The 19,455-nt window shown below is 41.5% G+C and overlaps 1 long non-coding RNA gene across 1 annotated transcript in view; it reads left to right on the top strand.

The window, feature by feature from the left end:
- Window positions 1-19,455, top strand: part of LOC143419122 (uncharacterized) — a 305,825-nt gene that overhangs the window by 144,107 nt on the left and 142,263 nt on the right. Inside the window, exon 2 of the long non-coding RNA XR_013099103.1 lies at window positions 1,133-1,184. This is a non-coding gene — a long non-coding RNA (uncharacterized LOC143419122). The remainder of the gene's footprint in view (window positions 1-1,132; window positions 1,185-19,455) is intronic.

Below are 19,455 nucleotides of genomic sequence, written 5' to 3'. Positions count from 1 at the left end.
AAATATAAAAATCAAAGAAAAGAATAGAGTGTAAAGAACAATATACTCATGTTGACTGTTGTTCAGCGGCTCAGTTTTGACCCTCGTACACTGAGCACAGGCAGCTCGTGGAGACCTGGAGATGTGAATGCGTGTGTGAGAGACAGATCCTTTTTTCCTCATTTCTTTTCTTTTGTGTCTCCATATTTTTCCATGAAACACACAGATTTTTCCACTGGTGCCCTCCTTCCTTACATGATCCATGGAAACAAAGAACTCTATTTACTTGTTTTCTGTATATTTAAATAACACGCTGGCAGTGTTTGATAGGATTGGATTATTATTTACTTATTATTACTTTTTACTGCCTCGTATTTTGTACAAAAACCCCATTTAACCATTTCATAATGCATACTTCTGATAACGCAGAAACCTCCTCACACAGACATGATTCCTCGTTACCTCTCTGTCTTTCCCTGCCCCGTGTCTGTTCCTCTATCTTAACTAAAGCACCACTGAATTATTTGCTGAAGATCATTAGTTAGTTATAATAACTATATTATGTTAGCTATAATGTTACTTCATGTTCACATTTTTTAAACTGCTCCATCTCAGTATGTCGTTATTGAGCGGGTGGAGGTCTGTTAAGGTCGTGTCCCAGCACATGTATCTTAGTGTCCCTGTCAACAGATGGTGCTAGAGAGCTTTTATTTTGGAGGTGGATCATTGGTTTAATGTAATCCAAACTCACGCTTACAGTGTCATTATATGTGGTCATATACAGTTGAGCAGCATATAGACACACTGCTGAAAACTGTGACAGCACAAGATTATAATGACAGACTGTGTGCGTGTGTGTGCATTCAGTACTTATGGGAACAAATATGTTAGTGTCTATGTTGGTTGTGACGTTTTCTTTTGTAATTCTTGTTTTTTAGAGCTCCACTGCCCTTCAGCATTTGTTTATCCTTGAATTATTGAATTATCTATTGCTATTTCACAGGCATTGTTACACTACAAAATAAAAATGGAAAAGTAAATAAATGATGGATGTATGTTTGCATTAATTCTATATTATATTTCCTTTTACCTTGAGAAACTAGTGACCTCAGCTGACTCCCCCCTCTCTCTCCCGCTCTCTTCTTTCCTGCAGCCACTTCCAGCTTTCAGTCAGTCGCTTTTAAAGGAGTGGAAAAACAGCACCTGTAAGTCTATTTGATTTTAATCCTTCCTTTTCCCCCGCTCTCTGTTCTCTTCCTGCTCGGCCTCTTGTTCTCCTGTGCTTTGTTTCTCTGCTCTGCCTTTTTCCTCGCCTCTTACACGTGTTTCTGGAGCCCTGTTCTCATATTCTAACTTTTTTGTTCTCCACTTCCACCTCTTCCTTAGTTATTTGCTTCCTATTCAACTTCATTTTTTTTCTTGTAAAGTGAAAAGTGAAAGCATTATTTGTTTTCATTTTTTTCTCGTTCCATGTTTTTGTTATTTTATTATATTTTATTCTATATTTTCTTTCTTCTTATTTGTTTCCTTGAATCACTCCCACCAGCCTCTCTTTTTTTCTTATTGCTATCCCATAATCCAAAGCTCCACAGAGGGGTTTGGCTCCCTACCCTCTGTACTCACTCTCCTGTTGTGTGCATCAAAGGCTGTGTGTGCTTGTGTATGTGAAATTCTGTGTACTTGTGTGAAGCAGTGTGTGTGTATTCATGTCCGAGTTTCCAGCAGAGGATAGTAGTGTTATTTAGCAAAAGAATGTCATGACTGCTTCCCTCTGAGGCGTGCAGGAGTGTGTGCGAGTCATCCACAGAGGACTGACAGCACAGATGTGACTGAAAGATGGTTTAGAACTGCCTGTGCAGGAGAGCGTTGGTTAGCAAATTACTTTACTAAACACAATCCATCAGTGATTGAATGCACAATACATAAAAGTGACTGCAGGCACTCATCAGTCCAATTACAACTCCAAATGATTACTATGTAGTCTGTAAAAGAGACCATAACATCCCTTCATCAGCACTTTAAAGGGACAAAGAACATTTCTGCAGCACATGTAACTCTGGCAATAATCTGAATTACCACATACATGTGTGAGCGTTCATTAGCAGTGAGCTGGATCAGTTTTCCTCTGCTTTAAACCTGTGCATGGATAATATCTGAGAATAGTACTCAGTAATGTGCCCATACTGATCTTTAAAATATTGTGCAGTTGGTATTTTCTATGGTTTGATAAGAAAACAAAATACAGAAAGAATGAATGTTTGTGTGGTTTAAACTGTGACATACGTTCATGCAACTGATGCAGGATGGGTCTAGAACAAGTTTGGTGATGGCGTGTACATTTTATGTCTCCTGTGTGTGTGTGTGTGTGTGTGCGTGCGTGCGTGCGTGCGTGCGTGCGTGCGTGTGTGTGTGTGTGTGTGTGTGTGTGTGCGTGTGTGTGCGTGTGTGTGTGTGTGTGTGTGTGTGTGTGTGTGTGTGTGTGTGTGTGTGTGAAATAGTTGTAAGAAGCATGTAAAGGGAGGGAGCGTAGAATTTTTGTGCCAGTCACCCCAGGGTGAGGGGATTAAGTGTGAGCCAATTCAGTAAAGGTTAGCGCTTGGTCTCTCACTGAGGCCTCTATCACACACACAAATCACAGAAACGTGTGAGTGAGGGGGGAGCTCCGTGATACTATTACAGGCCCACAGTCGCGCAACCCGAGGGATGAGTTTCCACAAAGCTCATCAAGTCACCAAGGAAATCTGATCAAATCACCAGACAAATCCCAAAAAGACGGAAAGAAATGTATCAATGAAAATGTGCCAGGGAACATTTCTTAAACAAGGTGCTGGATTTGAACTGTTTTTTACTGTTGGCTCACGGACTGCGCTGGTGAACTGTCGAGTTCATTTTGTGTGGCCGACGTTTCAGGATATATTTTCTCCTGTTCTGACATATCACAAAATGGCGGATGGCATCGAGATGAAGCACCAAGGAGGTATGAGCATCTACAAGTGTGTGTGTTTGTGTGTAGTTGTCTGTTCTGAGCACAGCACCTGGCTGTGTGCGTGCATGTAAAGAGAAAAGTTTCCGATATATCTGCAGACTCTGAACTGTGATCAGACTTTGGCTCGTTGAACGCACACCGAGGACTCCAGCACATCTTTATCGTTTCCATTCATAGAGAAATCGTACACAGAGCAGGCCCTCACACTTCTTCAGCAGCTTCTTTCTAGTCCTCCATGTTGAAATGTTGCGAGTCATTCTGTCTTCTTATTTCATTGTGCAGTTTTTGAAATCTCCCGTTTTTAAAGTGTCAGACTTTCAGAGCCTTTTAAAAACTGGTACATAAAAAAGCTCACACAGGCTTTAACTGACGCCAGTGATTAACAGCCACCATGGTCCTTTAGACTGCATGATTTGTTGTATAGAGTGACATTACATTAAAGATCACAAATCAAATTGTAGATCACATTTTCCAGCAAAGGTCCACATTCAATCAAAGCAGCAACACTGTACTTGTGTTGCTTTGGACTGGAAATTAAAGCAAATTAGGTAAATTAACCCATTTAATCCCACCGGCAACAACTGTTGCCGTTTTAACCCCCTGTGACATTAACAACAGTAAACACATTGTGTGTACAGACGTCTAAGGTGTAAAATGCATGCATTCATTTTGCAGGGAAAAAATTGGGTTTATTAAATGAGTTTGATTTTAATGTTTTATTGTTTCCTTTAAGTTGAATGAAACACTGAATTAATTCTGATGATGTTTTACAGAGTATCTGTTGTGTATCTGGAGCACAGTGGTGTAGAGATTAGCAGGGTGGTCCTATAGTAGGACGGCTCTCTGTGTGCATGCTGGCTGCAGGGGCAGATGTGACACTTGAAAAGCCTTGAGAGGCGTTGCACCGATGTTTCCAAGACTGTGATTCTAAATGAATACAAATGGGTAACTAGTCTGGTATTCTTTTAAAGGTCCAGCTTGTTTTCCTGTATGAAGCTGCAAAATTGTCATCAGAGTTGCAGGACTGCTCTCTACAAACCACCATTGTAAGGATAACCTTTGTGCTTCTAAAGATACTAAAGTGTCCAGTGATGAGTGAACGCTTGATGCTCAGTGCTTTGCCTTTTCTTGTTGCAACCCTGATCATGTGACTACAAAACCTTAACACTTCAGATGCATCTTAAACAGCTGTTTGTGTCTAGTTTTTGAGCTGACACCAGATTTATGATAAATTCCCAATGGTAAGACAAAGTACAAAGGGTTTCCTGACGCCTAAAGAAAGTTGAAGAGTTGCTACAATTATCTAGTCCACAGGGTCACAAATGTACCTGCTTGCCAGAGTTGGCCCTGATTCGATGCTCTGGTGCCAGGTATGCCAACATCCAACTACAACTGGTCCCAGTGGCTTAGCCTGCTGCATTCCTTTTGGTAAGATTTACTTTAAACCAGGCCACAATCATCAGCTGTTCAGCAGGTCTGAGTGCCAAAACAGAACCAAAGTGTTTGATGATTCAAAGATAATTTGATGTTTCACAAAATCTTCCATGAACAGAAGTGTGGAGGAAAAATCTTGGTCTGAATTCTTCTGTGAATTACTGCAGAAATCAGTTTCACACAAAAACTGATGGACTCAGTCTGAACCTGCTCGTAGTAACCATCGTCTATGGCGTTATTTTTGTGCCACTCTTCTGAGCGCACGTAAAAAAAAATGTCAGCGCACGTAAAAGAAATTTGCAGGTGCAAGTGTTGTATTTTAAGGATAAATTTATTTTCAGCGAAGACAAACTAAATTTGAGTGAACAAAATTCATTCCTGCATGCAAAAAATGTATTTCAGTGTTTGCTATCATCCACACACACACAACAGCAGCCCCTCTCGCTCAGTTTTTGCATTTGCGCTTGCTCGCAATGTGCTTGTGCCCGTGCGTGTTCAACTTTCTGTACACCGTTATATTTGTGCCACAAAACCAGCCAATCACAGACTTGGATGCAAAAAAATCAGATTTTTGTCTCCAATCCGCTCAAAATGACGAAATGCAATATCCCAGAATGCATTTTGTCCAAAACTCAAACGAGGCAGTGGCGGAGGAACACAGAGTGGCAGAGTTTGAAATATTACTCTGTCTGGGTCACAAAATAAACTTTTAAGATATCTTCATGCGAGTATGGTGGCGTGTAAATTTCAAATATCTGCTCGATTTATCAAGATGTCACATATTTGCAGAGGTGCTCTAATGTTTTCGGAGTTGCCTGTTCCTTTTAGCAATACTAAAGGCTGACAGAGGAGCTCAAGAAGATGTGAAGTCAACAGGGCTCCCCATGGTAATCGGAGCACTTGGGGCAATGACCCCCAAACCTGAGATTGAAGGATTGAAGGATAAAAGTGGGGTAACATATATATATATATATATATATATATATATATATATATATATATATATATATATTAGAGATGGCACAATACCACTTTTTAATGTCCGACACCAGTTTCATAAATTTGGATATCTGCCGATACCGACATGAATCCGATATAATGTTTTTTAATCAATAAAACTGTTTTTTAAAATATTTTGCTGCATTTTTTATAAGTTCATAATCAATTTTTAGCAAAACTGATCAGATCTAACAAACTTAAACCTGCTCCATTCTCCCTGTTCTGGTATTTTAAAGAGTACTTAGCAGAAATATTAAACAACCTAACTAATATGGTTGCCAACTCCCAGCAAAAAAATAAATAAAAAATAGGGAATCACAATCCGCCTCATGATGCTTAATCGATTAGATCAACTTTAATTTAATGCATGATAAAAAAAAATGCACAGAAATCAATAATTTGTCTACAATAATGAAATAATGAAAGATGAAAGATTCAACATCTGTCTTCAACAGAACTGCAGACTGCCCAGATGGTACAGTCCCAAAGGAAAAAGTACTATAGCTTACTAGGGTATTAGACTTAATAGTTCCGATATACAATAATGGACTTCCATACTTTTTACATCACATTAAAACTTTGGTTTAAGATTCAGATAGCAAAACTTTGCTAGATCCGCCCCTTCACAGTTAGAAGCCGTCAGCTACGTAGAAAAAGATCCTGGTGTAGAAGAACAGTTTATCAAGGTTAAACGTGCTGCTGTTGTTCAGCCGCTGGTTTCTTTCTGGTGCAAAGTGGGCCAAAAACAAACAAGAGAGACGGACTCGCGACAGAAAAGCCGATCAGCTGATCAGTGATCAGTTTCATGATTGAAGTAGCAGCAGGAGAGGGAGAGAGAGAGAGAGAGTCCACCTGCCCATGTATCTTTGACCACTATGTAAGTGAGCCAGTGGGTGAGAGACTCACAGCCAAAAGGCCATTTGGCTCCACACACTGAATTCCCTCTTCATTAGCAGCTACATTACTTTAGATTAGACTAAAGTGGACATTTTACAGGCAATACTGACGCCTGTAATTAAAATTAATTTAAAAAGAAAGACACAAAGAGAAGTAATTACTCCAAGTGTTAAAGGTTTTCTCCCCAGCAACTTCTGTTATCGTTTTATTGCTCCATTCTTACCGAAGGAAATAAAAATGCAAAAGAGAGAATGGACTTAGTGGGGGGAGGAATTAAGAGCTAGCGGTCGCTCATTAATGACTTCACCTGATTATTGGGAATGGGAAGTCGCCTGCAAAGGTTGATTGGTTTACAATGAAATTTTTTAATTAGAGTGGATTTGCTCTGATTGAAATGAAATATAAATGGCTTCTTAAATAGCTTATCACAACCTCTGGGACTTGCCAAACTCCCTCGGCTGGCTGGAAAGTTTTTTTACGTTGGACGGGGAGGTTGAAATTCCCAAAAACACGATTTTCCAAAATTTGAAAATAGGAGCTGGTGCTGTGTTTCAGTGCTGATTCTTGATATTCCATCCAACGGTTTGGTACTCTGGGAGCTGTGTGTTGTTTTCCTTTGTCATGCTTTGAAAGAAAAGAAAGCAACTGAACCAATGTCCTCAAGGATCCAAGTTCAGTTTAAAATAAATATTCTACAGTTTATCAGCAACCAATTAATAATGCAGTACCTTCACACAAACAAACACAAGTGAGTCAAAGTGCATACTCTTTCATAGCAGGACAACAGCCACAGCCTTGGAGCTCACTGTTAATGTCTAAGGACAATTAAGTATCGCACTTAGCCCTGGATTGGAATTCGACCATCTCTAGTTTTTCTATCATGCCAGCATTTCCACAGAGAAAACTGACTTGCAGCTCAGCTGGACAGTGTGGGCACATGCCAATATGGTTTAAGTGCTTTCCAACCATGGAAAACATTTGGAATCATGTGTAGTGGGGTTTGTTGCAGGATAGAGAATGTGTAAGCTGCACTGAAAATGAAAAACCAGAGTGAGTCTTTTAGTCTTTTTACTTACAGATACAACAAAAGAAAGATAAGAGACTCAAACCTTCGGCAGAGCCACTTATCAACCAGACGAGTGATATTAAATGGTTTAGTAAAAACTCAGCAATCACAGTTTTTGTTTGCTGAAGGAGACTTTTGTTTGTGGAATCAACATCATCATCAGACTCAAGCATTTGAAAAAGCTCAATTCAGTTGGTTGGCAGAGCAAGGAATGCACTTGGACCAGGACAATGCAGGGTGCGTTCATATTTGACATACATTTCAAAATAAAAAGTAAGGGGAAAAAGGCCTTTGTACGTGAAACTGAATTGACACTGTTTATTATTTTAAAAGAAAAAAATGTGGAACATTAAGGGAAATATTGGACAATTATATCAGATAAATATTTCTTTCAGTATCTTTTATTAGTTTGAGTGGTCTTGGTGGTTTGTGGGAGTTGCTCACAATAAGATTGGCTGCAGTTACAGGACGCATACGTGCTATTGTAAGCCTTCCTGTGAGGTGACAGCTTTTACATTGTTCTGTGCAGAATAAATACAATACAAAATCTAAATGTATATTTTTATAAATATACATTTATAGGTATAAATATGACATTTCATCAGCATAAGCTTTCATTATTTGAGTTGCTGACTGTCCATGCTTCAGTCTATCTGGAGCCCAGAGCGTCCCTCCAGGATCAAAACAAGTATCCGTAAACATGTTTACACAGAAAATATCTTTACTATAAAAATGGCAACCATAAGCAGTATTCAGCATATTGAATGTCGCCAACAAAGGTTTTCCTGTTCCTGTTATTCTAAAATAACGCCCAGTCACTGTGTTGGATCATAGCCTTTCTTATTTGCAGCAGGTGTATTACGGTAGAGAAGGCACTCCAACTTCATATTTGCATGCCGATTTTTACTTACATTTTCTTTTCTTATCAACAAAATAACTTTAAACACACACACACACACGCACACACACACACACACACACACACACACACACACGCACGCACGCACGCACGCACGCACGCACGCACACACACACACACGCACACAAAGCCCTTGTAAGCAGGTAGCTGGAGTTTGGGAGGCCTTCAGCTACAGACTATCATGAGGAAATTGTGCTTTAACGGCCCTCTGGGGCTCTTATTTGATCATTTTTATATTATTTCTTGAGCTTTAAAGCTTTTAATTTCTCTTTGCTTCTAATTTCAAAAAACAAACAGAAGACACAAGATTCCCAAAATTTCCTATTTTAATTAAAAACATGCACTGTGTTGACTACAAATTTACAGAAAATGAATATATTCCAAAATGATGTAATGGAGAATTACGTTTAGTTTTATGGCCCAATCATTTTTAGGAGACTTAATAATACAGTAATACAATAATACAGATAATAATTATCTGTATTTGTAAGTAAATAATTGCAGGTATAGGAAAAATGATTTTTGTATTTACTTGTGTCGCATTTTCAATTTTACAGCAGCAAAAGATCCTGCAAATACTTGAAATATGACATGCAAATTTGAAATACAATTTGACTTTTTGTAACTACAGCATCTGCATTGCTCAGTCGATAACTATGTCCTTAACTTCCTGAGTGTTTGTAACTGCAGTACTTTGTAGTCATTTTTTTTAATCTTCTTGTATGTTTGTTCACAGTCGATGAAAATTCATTGACATACGTCAGACGTTAAGTCTGTGCTTTTGTGAATTTTAGTAGACATGCTCACCCACCATTTAATACATAAGAGAGAATGATCTTCAAACAAAAATACACACATTAGAACTGGAACTGTACATTCATCCCTACACATACTAACCCTTTAGCCAATGATATAGCTCCATCTTTCATGAGGGGAACTTTTTTAAGTGGAAAATTGTAGATAAAAATCTGTTTAGTGCTGGTGCCAAACCTTAACCAACCAGCAGCATCCTCTGCACCACTGTTATGTACCACTACTGTACATACACTTTGTCTGTTTCATTTGCATGCGAGGGGATAGACCAGTTTGTCCCAAAAAACAAAGTTATCAAACCTTGCTGCCCAAAAGCTGCTACTCTCGCTGTATCTGCTAACACATACACACATGCACACAGAGAGTGACTGACTATGCAGCCTGTTCTGTGAAGATAAGCAGTTCACTTCTGTAGTCAGTGAAGTATAAATAAAAGCAGAAAGAGAGCACGAGGGAGAGATTGATATAAGCATGTATATTTACCCAGAGAGAATAAAGAGAGGGACTAGCAAGGGAGAAAGAGGCAAAAGAAAAAGAGGAAGGTGCTTATGATGTTATCTATGAGTGAATATTTACCTCTCAGTGTGAAATAGTCACCCGTTGCCTCCGACTTTGACAGCACACATACAACTCACTTTCTGCCAGTAATACTCGAACGTGGGTGCAGCTGATTTCACACCCTTTCTACTTGATCAAAGTCCGAAACGATCGTGGTGAAATGTTTTGCGATCATTAATAAATGATGATGATTTTCTTTATCAGGAAGTGACCATCAAATATGAATATGGGGTCTTTGTAGATGAAGCCAAAGGTGAAAAGCAGCAGCTTAAACAACCATTTTTATTTCACATTACAGAGATGTCTGCGTTCAAGTGATAATGATCTGAGATCATTATTTTAATATTTAACTGGCATTCACTGGGTTATGCAGAAGTTGGATTTCTAGAAGTAATTTCCCTTGTTAAGTAGGTCATATGATTGGCTTGGCTGTGTGTTATAATAACAGTTAACCCTAACACAGTTTAAATGGAACTTCAAAATGGTTGTGTGTGTGTGTGTGTGTGTGTGTGTGTGTGTGTGTGTGTGTGTGTGTGTGTGTGTGTGTGTATGAAGGTTTAATTTAATGTGCCAGTTGTGACTTTGCACGTTAAACTCCCAAACTTCTTCTATTAACGTTTTTTTATTTGTGAAGGTCAGATCGAAAACATCTCCTCTTGTGGGTGTGACATTGAAAAAAATGATTTTTTTAACTGGATGCCAGTTGGAAAGTTGCCCAAACAACTTACAGATTGTCTCTAACAAAGACAAGTATTTCTATTTTATGTTTCCTTTCTTAAGGAATGTCAGTAAAAATTGTAGATGCTTTTTTCTTTTACTATCACTGTCACAAATTGAAATATTATTTTGGAAAAACTGTTTAGTTCAGGAAAATTTTCTCACCATAAACATTTGTTTTCCTAATAAAAGAAAACGTTAGATTTATCATATAGCGCAGACATACGTGTTTAGATGGTTTCCACTGGGTTTTTTGTAGATTATATCATTTGTGCATGTCATATCCTATCTGATAGTAACAGTAACACATTTCTCTAAGTTGGATGTTTTGTCAGTCGAACTTTGTGATAAGAGTAAAGTTTGCCTTATTTAAGGCAGGTCTGCTATTTTTGTACTTTATGTTAGTAAGTAAGTAAGAAAGACACATGTTTGGTGATATTTCCATTTTACCAGTGACAGCACGTTGTTGACATGGCAAAACCAGTGTGCTAACTACATGAATGGAACAATGTGAACACAGCAAAGTTGTCTTTGATGCTGGAATCAGCTTTAAAGGGTTGACATCTTTGTGGTTATATATCACCAAATCAACAGGTTCCAGAGCAGCCTATTTGTCTGTACTACAAAGGTGGTTCACTTGTCTTTGTGTTTCCCAGATTGAGCATTACTATTAAATATATAGGTCATTAGATCATTATGAGAAGACGTTATACTTCATTCTAATCTGCCGCTATGTTTCTTTCTGCTGAAACATAGCGGCAGACCTGGCTACTACACACATCAAGAACCTGTCAATTATTAAATAATTAATTACAGTTCACCCATCCATCTGCTTATTATTATCAGGGTCACTAGGGGCTGGAGACTATCCCAGCTACCACAGGGTGAGAGGCAGGGTACACCCTGTTGCCAATCTGTCATAGGGCTAACAGAGAGACACAAAAAAACATTCACACCTATGGGCAATTTAGAATCACCAATTTACCTAACAGTCCATGTCCTAGGACTGTGGGGGAAAGCAGACTACCTGGAGAGAACCTACGCAAACACGGGGAGAACATGCAAACTCCACACCATGCCACCATGCTGTCTCATTAATTTAAAAACTCAGTTTGTTCATTTTAGTTTGATCTGCCACAAAGTGACTTCCACATCTGCTTCATTAGGGTGTGAGACAGAAAACTTTAATGTTTAAAATGATCCAGTGTAAATTTTAGAGCTCTAACCCATATCAGTCACCTTAGGAATAACAGCAGCACTGAGAGCACAGTCAGCATAAAATAATTAACTGGAATTAAAATGCTTATTTTACCTCTCTGTGCACTAAATCCCCAGATTAGAAAATTTGCTGCAGCGTTAAGTGTCCTTTTTACAACAGTCTTGCTTGTTTTATTTTTATGTTCTTTACAGATTTTTATTCACCATTTGACAAAAAGTCTGGAGTAGGTGGCACTCATAGGGATCGCTTTCTAACCCCAAACCTAACCCCAAATCTATCTATTGATTTTCTGAAGGAGTAATTACGTGAGAAGAAACCTTGATGATGCTTTCATATGCTAGATTGTATGTTACCAATGAATGTTTGCCCATTACTAACAATAACCCTGGGTTCCATGCTACAAATCAACTTTAGTACAAAAGTTGTGCAAAAGTCTCAAATCTGTGAGTCACCCGATATTACTTCATATTTTTCATCCAGCCAAACTTGACTTTATGGAGAGGATATAGCTGACGAGGTAGTGCCGGCCACTTACTAATCAGGAAAAAAGTGTCTTTCTACAGCTATCTGTACAGTGAAGGATCTGCCATGGTTTGGGGCTGGATTTGACCCAGTGATTTGGGGGATCTTGTCAAAACTGATGAAATTATGAACACAGAAAAATACTGTCATATTTTGATCCATCACAGAATACCATCTGTAAATCATCTGATTGGCAATGTCTTCATTTTTAAGCATGACAATAATCCCAAACACACTGGCAATCACTCAAAGCATACCTGGGTGTGTTAGTAGCATTTAATCTTGTATAATCTAGAAGCGAAGGTGTTCTTCAGTATATCTTTGTTACTAGACATATATGATTTAAGGATTTCCAACAATAGCAACATGGAAGTAAAATATGCAAATATACCAAATATACAAACATAAAAGAACCAACTTCCTCATACTTAGCGCAGTATGCTTTAAATCCAATTATGCAACATAGCCGTTCTATCACTTGTCAGATTTCCCAAATTGTGTCACGGTAGACCTCTCCTGAATCTATCAAAGATTCCTGTCATTTATTCCAGTACAGCTGTTCACTTCAAAGCTCTGATTGCACTGTATCTCACGTTCCTCCCTCAAGGGTTGATGAATTCATTACATATAGGCTCCATCAGGATCAAAATACTACATTTAAAAGTGGCTGCATTAATTTTAGTTCAGTGGAATAAAATGTAGAAAACAAAACATGTCTGCAGTAGAGTGATCTTAACTTTTTTTCTGTCTATTGGTATTCAGGACAGTTGATGCCTCAAAATAGGGATCTGAGAGAGTGAGGCATCACTTATATGGACCTGAATTGCACATAACTTGTCAAGGCTAGGAGTGCGGGCAGGCAGAGATGAGGATCCAAACGCAGGACTCAGGAGACTGAATACAACTCAAAACCTCAGCTTTGTTGCTGGTGACAAAACAAAAACCTAAACCAGAATAAGCTGAAACAGAATTATAATGATCAAAACAGGATAAGTAAAGAATCAGAATGCAAACCATAATACAATGGAATATAAGAAACTTAAATTGCTGGGTCAAAACCCAGAACCGTGACAGTACCCCCCATCTAAGGGCTGGCTCCCGACAGCCCTAAATAAAAACAGAAGGACAAAAACAAGATCACCAGACCAGGGCGGGTGGAGGGGGTCCAGGATGGGTGGACAGAAACAAAACAAAAGACAAGGAGCAGGATTCCAGACACACATGAAAACAGTTCAAAACAAAACAAAACTGGGTCTAACATGAGTCCATGAAAAGTTCAGGGGTTCAACCCGGAGGTCAACAGCACATGAGCCACATCCAAAACAGTTCAGGGGGCCGGCCGTGCGGACAGCAGCGGCGGAGGTGATGCAGGCGAAGCAAATCAGGAGGCCGGCCACACGGAAGGCAGCGGCGGCGACAGAACAGTTCCGGAGGCCGACCACTAAGCCAGCGGCGGCAACGAAATCGTTCAGGAGGCCGCACTTGACGATAATGATGTCCAGCTAGGGGCCTCGAGAGCAGCCAGCGAAGGCGAGATGGTACAGGCCAAGATGGATCTGACAGCGGTGTAGCAACCGCGGGACCAGACGAGGCGGGAGTATACGAGGCGGGACCAGACGAGGAGGGGACCAGAGGGGACCAGATGGGACCAGACGGCAGTGTGGCAGCTGTGGAACCAGATGGTGCAGGCCACTTGTGGAAGCTGCAGGTGGTGATGCAGCAAGCGACGGTGTGGAAGCTGCAGGTGGTGATGCTGCAGGTGGTGATGCTGCAGGCGACGGTGTGGAAGCTGGAGGTGGTGATGCAGGTGGTGGTTGAATGGGCTCCCCAGAGATGTCAGCGGACACGAGGATGTGCCGGCTTGGTCCTCTGAGATCCCCAGCTGACGAGGTGTGATGCTGGACAGGCTCCTCGGACCCACCAGGTGACGAAGCTTGATGCTGGCCAGGCACTCCGGACCCCCAGCTGACATGGCTTGATACTGCCCGGGCTCTCCGGAACCCCTAGCTGAAGTGGCTTTATGCTGGCCGGGCTCTCCAGAACCCCACAGCTGACTTGACACAATGCTGGCTGGCTTCTCCTGAACCCCCAGCTAACTTGACACAAGGCTGGCTGGGTTCTCCTGAACCCCCAGCTAACTTGACACAAGGCTAGCTGGGCTCTCCTGAAGATGACTGGATGGGACCCCGGGACTCTCCAGCGGAGGCAGGCGGCTGAACGGGCCCCTCGAACCCTCAAGCAGAGGCAGACGGTTTTAACAGTTCTTCTGAACTGCCAGCGGAGACAGACAGTGGCATGGGAGCCGCGGAGTACTGGATTGGCTCTCTAGAGCTTCCAGCAGGAGTTGATGCAGGACCAGAAGGTGTTGAGACCGCTGGCTGAGGGTGTAGATGAGTGGCTGACTGGATGGGTGACAACACTTGAGCCTGAACTGGGGACGAAGCTAACGACTGAGCTACCAACAAAGCTACTGACTGCGCTATGGACTGCAATAAAGGTTGTAGTGAGGCTGGTTGTGATGGTGGCTGAATGGCTGACAGAACTGAAGCCTGAGCTACAGGTAGCGGGGCTGAAGCCTGAGCTACAGGTAGCGGGGCTGAAGACTGAGCTACAGGTTGTGGCAGATTGTGGTGGAGTAATAGGTGGTGGAGTGGTAGACTGAGCTAATGGCAACTGAACAGGGGACGGAGCTAGCGGCAACTGAACAGGGGACTGAGCTAGCGGCAACTGAACAGAGGGCAACTGAAGTTGAGGTGAAAACGGTAGTGGAGTTGGCGACTGAGCTACAGGCCGGGTGGCTAACTGGGATACAGGCCGGGTGGCTAACTGGGCTACAGGTAGCGGGGACACTGGAAACAGGGCTAGTGGCTGCTAGCCGAGCTGGTGGCTTCTGGGCAGCTAACTGAGCTGGTGGCTGCTAGGCAGCTAGCGGAACTGAGGATGGCTGGGCTGTTGACTGAACTGAGGACTGAAGCCCACCAGGTTCTACTTTCTCCAGGGGTCCAGAGGTGGCAACAGTCACAAACTCAGCCTCTGGGGAAGCCCTGGGGAGAATCTCCATCTCTGTGTAGCCTGACTGGGCTGACAGGTTCACTAACTGTGCTGCAGGTCCCATGACAGCCACTTCAACCGAAGCCACAAGAAAGAGTGGAGGTGTGGTGGGGTGAAGATAGCGAGGATGCAGTTTCTTCCTTAAGGGAGGATCAAGCGATTTGGCAATAAATAATGATCGGAAAGGCCGCTGATGCCGAGAATACCAAGCGGTGAGAGCTTCCAGGAGGGCAGCTAAATTGTCCTTCCCCGGACCACCCATGCCAAATAATTGAAAGCTGAGCCTCGCTCTCAGATCAATTATTATTTGTTTTAATCCTTTTATGTCCATAAAACTGACAGTGGAGGTAGTGGACAACAAATAGCGATCAAAAAACACTACCTCCAGTTGCCTCTTTAAGCGATCCACAGAGTGAAGTATGCGCCGGCAATAATCCTTCAGCTGCCCGAGATACTCCCCCTCTGAGGCAAAACCTTTGGCCATAGTGCCTGTGACGGGAGGAACAAACAGTTCATATACTTGTGTCTTTGTTTTGGGATCAAAAATAACACCTTTTTCCCCAACCCAATTTTCTAGCCAAGTGTTGTACAATCACTTCAGCAGGTGAAGTTTTCATCACTCACAAGAGGGTTGGATTAGGTAGTTAGTGCTTGAAATGTAGAAGTATCCTTTCTCCTTTCCATGTGTAGTATGACCAGGGCATGCCCCAACTGTCTCAGGTAGATCTAATGGCATCACCAACATTGTAATAACTTCCATTCTGGAAAATGCAGAGGATGAATGCAGAAACAAAGTCTTTCTCCTTTAAAGTAACTGAGAGAGTAACCCCAGCACCTTTGATACTGTATGATATCCACCTCTGATCTAAAACTTTGTTAATGTCCCTTATACATCACTGTGTTAATCAGGTTGATGGTCATCAGAAACAAAGCCAGACAAAATAAAGCATACAAGATAGGATATTTAAATCTCACTCCCACATGTTCGAGTCTCTCTATCATCCCCTGCCATATCTCTGTCATCCCCTTCATGAAGTCACTGGCTGGTATGGCAGGGCTGAATGACTGATTACAGTAGAGGACAGAGGTGGCTATTCATCATATCACCATCTCTTATATCCAGTCAACTCAGCAGTGCCCAATTTTACTTGCTTCCTTTCCTCTAAGTCTCAATATTAAATATCTCCTGCAGTAATACAGACCCAACACTGCAGAATGAATACCTTTATTTTGATATTTTAAGATAACTTAAAATAATGGTTCTAAAATGAATTCCATCTTCTTCTTTCTTTATTCTGTTTTGTAGTTTAATAGTTTAAGTAGAAGAAGAGTACAAAGTTACAGGCTGTCAATTTAAATCAAGAAAGGGACAAATGAATAAATACAATTCTGTGTCAGATAATGTTGATAGGACAAATCATCCCATCAAAAGAAAAAAAACCTAATGGGTTAACTGAAAAAGTTATGATTTTCAGTTGAAAAGGAACAGGGTCCAACTATTTTAAAAAAAATTGCATCATAAATAATATTATTAGGGAACTAGGCTTTATAGATCCATGGAGAGATTATACATATATATTGTAGGATAGAATTTAACCAAGTGACAATGGCACTGTTTAATGAACTGTGGATTTGAACAAAGATTGCCTTTTTAAAATACTGGTGACTAACAAATAATCCCCTAAATGATTAGGGATATAAGACAAAATGTAAAGGAATATTTTCAAAGAAATGACAGTGGAGAAGTATCACCATGAGTTGTATAGTAGGGTAGGAAAGCAGTTATAAGAAGGAAAATAATACAAGTATCAGACAGGATAGAATATTTGTTCTGAACAAAGAATGTTAGAAAAGAAAATTAAAGAATTGGAATTAAAGAAAAAAGAAAAAACTTTAGCTAATTCTGCATTACTTCAATTGAAAAAGGCAGATAGAAACTGGACTGCACTAAATTATTCACCAATGAAGCAGAAGCAGCCTTACATTTAACAAAATACAGATTTAGGATAGGAACTCGTCCCTGACTCAGAGCACTCCACCTTTTTCTTTTTGAGGACCATGGCCTCAGTTTTGGAGGTGCTGATTCTCATTCCTGCTTCTTCACACTCCGCTCTGAACCGCTCTAGTGCAAGCCTGAACCATCACCTGATGAACCCAGTGGAACCACATCATCTGTGAAAAGTGGAGATGAGATTCTGAGACCACCCAAGTGGAAACTTTCCCGCACCCTGGCTAAGCATAAAAATTCTGTCCAAAAAAAATTCTGTACAGAATTGGTGACAAAAGGCAGACCTGGTGGAGTCCAACACCCATCAGAAATTAGTCAGACTTATTGCTGGCTATGTAGACGAAGTTCTTCCTTCTGATTAGCATATAGTCTCAGGCTGCTGGACTTGGAGTGAGACCACCCATGCTATCAGGAGCTTCCTCGTCTTAATGTTAGTGGCTTCTATCTCCTCCTTTGGTCCGCTTATTATTCCAGCAGGGTACCTGATCACAGGTCAAGAGTGATCAGGTGTTGATAGCCTGGATCTTGTTCTTCCCATTCACCGTTGCCATTTCCATTCTTCAGGACTTGCCTGACCCTCTGCAGTACTTGGTGGTTGCAGCTTACCTAGTGGCTTCTTCGTGATTCCCATTTGCCTGTGGGATTCCCAGGTGTGAATCAGTGAATCAATGCCCTTGTTCACTCTTGGCATATAGCTTGATGTCATCCATGTAGAGGAGGTAGCTGATGATTCCGTAGTCGGTATCCGTACCTACGCTTGTCAGTGATCTCACTGACGGGGTTTAGGCCTATGCAGAACAGCAGTGATAACAGAGCATCTCTATGGTAGATGGCGACCTGTGCTATTGGCTTGAAGTTGGCCTCTAGTGTTTTGATGCATGCTCAATAATCCAGGTAAGTAAATCCCCAAAAGTTGATTCTGTTCATCTGGACATTTTCAGTGGGAGAAACGTTTCGTCATTCATCAAAGTGACTTCTTCAGTGTCAGCAGACTGCAGGTTTCCCCAATCTTATAAACAGTACATTTGCATAATGACTGAAACTAGCACCACTGATGGAACAATAGGCTGGGAGGTCAGTTCCTTCACAATTCTTCATAATTATGCAAATTCTCATGACCATTGATCAACAACCGCTGATCAATGGCCATGAATACCATTCACAGAGAATTAGGGAATGGCTGCAACCACAGCATGTCCAGGATGTGTATATCCTCATCCTTGAAAGAGTGTCCACTGGCCTGTAGGTGTGAATAGAATAGTCCTGGCCTGACGAGGTAGCTCTTCTGTGTGGTGCAATCCGCTTCGCCAGAGGTTGTTTGGTTTCCCCGATGTATAAATCCTGGAAATCCTCATGGCAAATTTGCGTAACTTTCCTAAACCCAACACCCCCTAGAATTACTGGGTTTTTTATTTTCTGGTGCAAGTTCCGAGGTGTTAAGCACCCCTGCTGAGATTTTCACAGGTCGTCCGCTCGTTTATCCTCCAGCTTTTGTTGTGCAAACCACCCATTATCCTTGAGACCTGGCACATTTGCATTTGCTCACTCAGAGTTGCTCAGATCCAAGTCAGGCCAAACCTCTGTGTTACAACTTTCAGAAATGCCTGCCGTACCTATACAAAATATCCCACACGTTGACTGACCTGCAAATATAAAAGACACACATTCACAGCTTCCTTGACTCTCAGCACAGATCTTCCATTGTTCCACTGTTCCATTGTGACTGTGTATGTGAGGAAGTGGCATTGCTTGACTACAGCACAGTGCTGTGCATAAAAGCAGACCGACCCAGGCGGGAGAATGATTTCTTGTTTGCATTTCTGAGAACGCACATCAGGATGGCCTCCGTATCACTGCCACGCAGGAAGAACCTCTCCGCGCAACAGGCTTTGGCCTTGCTTCAGGAAATGGACGAAGCAGATTCTGATGGAGGAGAGGTTTCATTTGTCCAGCAGGCCACTGATACCGCCTCAGAAGAATCTGAAAAGGAGACGGAACAAGAGCCCAACATGCCTCCACGGAAGAGGCCCCGTGGTACTGGGAAGCCCAGCCAGAGCCACACGGCAAAAGACGGCACTGTGTGGGTTGAGGGGGACATTGGATTGCCCAGTGCTCGTGCTTCCCTGCGCAAGCTGGACCCACAGAGTCTGCTAAGGTTTGTCACTGCCATAGTAGATATGATATTTATATAAACCCATTTAGAGTGAGGTTTATGTAAATTTACCACAGAGACGCTGTGTTTAGAAAAAACACATCAGTTACTCATGTCATGGGTAGCATAGAGCAC

This window comes from Maylandia zebra, linkage group LG6, assembly GCF_041146795.1.
Source record: "Maylandia zebra isolate NMK-2024a linkage group LG6, Mzebra_GT3a, whole genome shotgun sequence".
Classification (NCBI taxonomy): domain Eukaryota; kingdom Metazoa; phylum Chordata; class Actinopteri; order Cichliformes; family Cichlidae; genus Maylandia; species Maylandia zebra.
The sequence above is the reverse complement of the archived record's forward strand: the minus strand, read 5'-3'. Positions and strand labels throughout refer to the sequence as shown.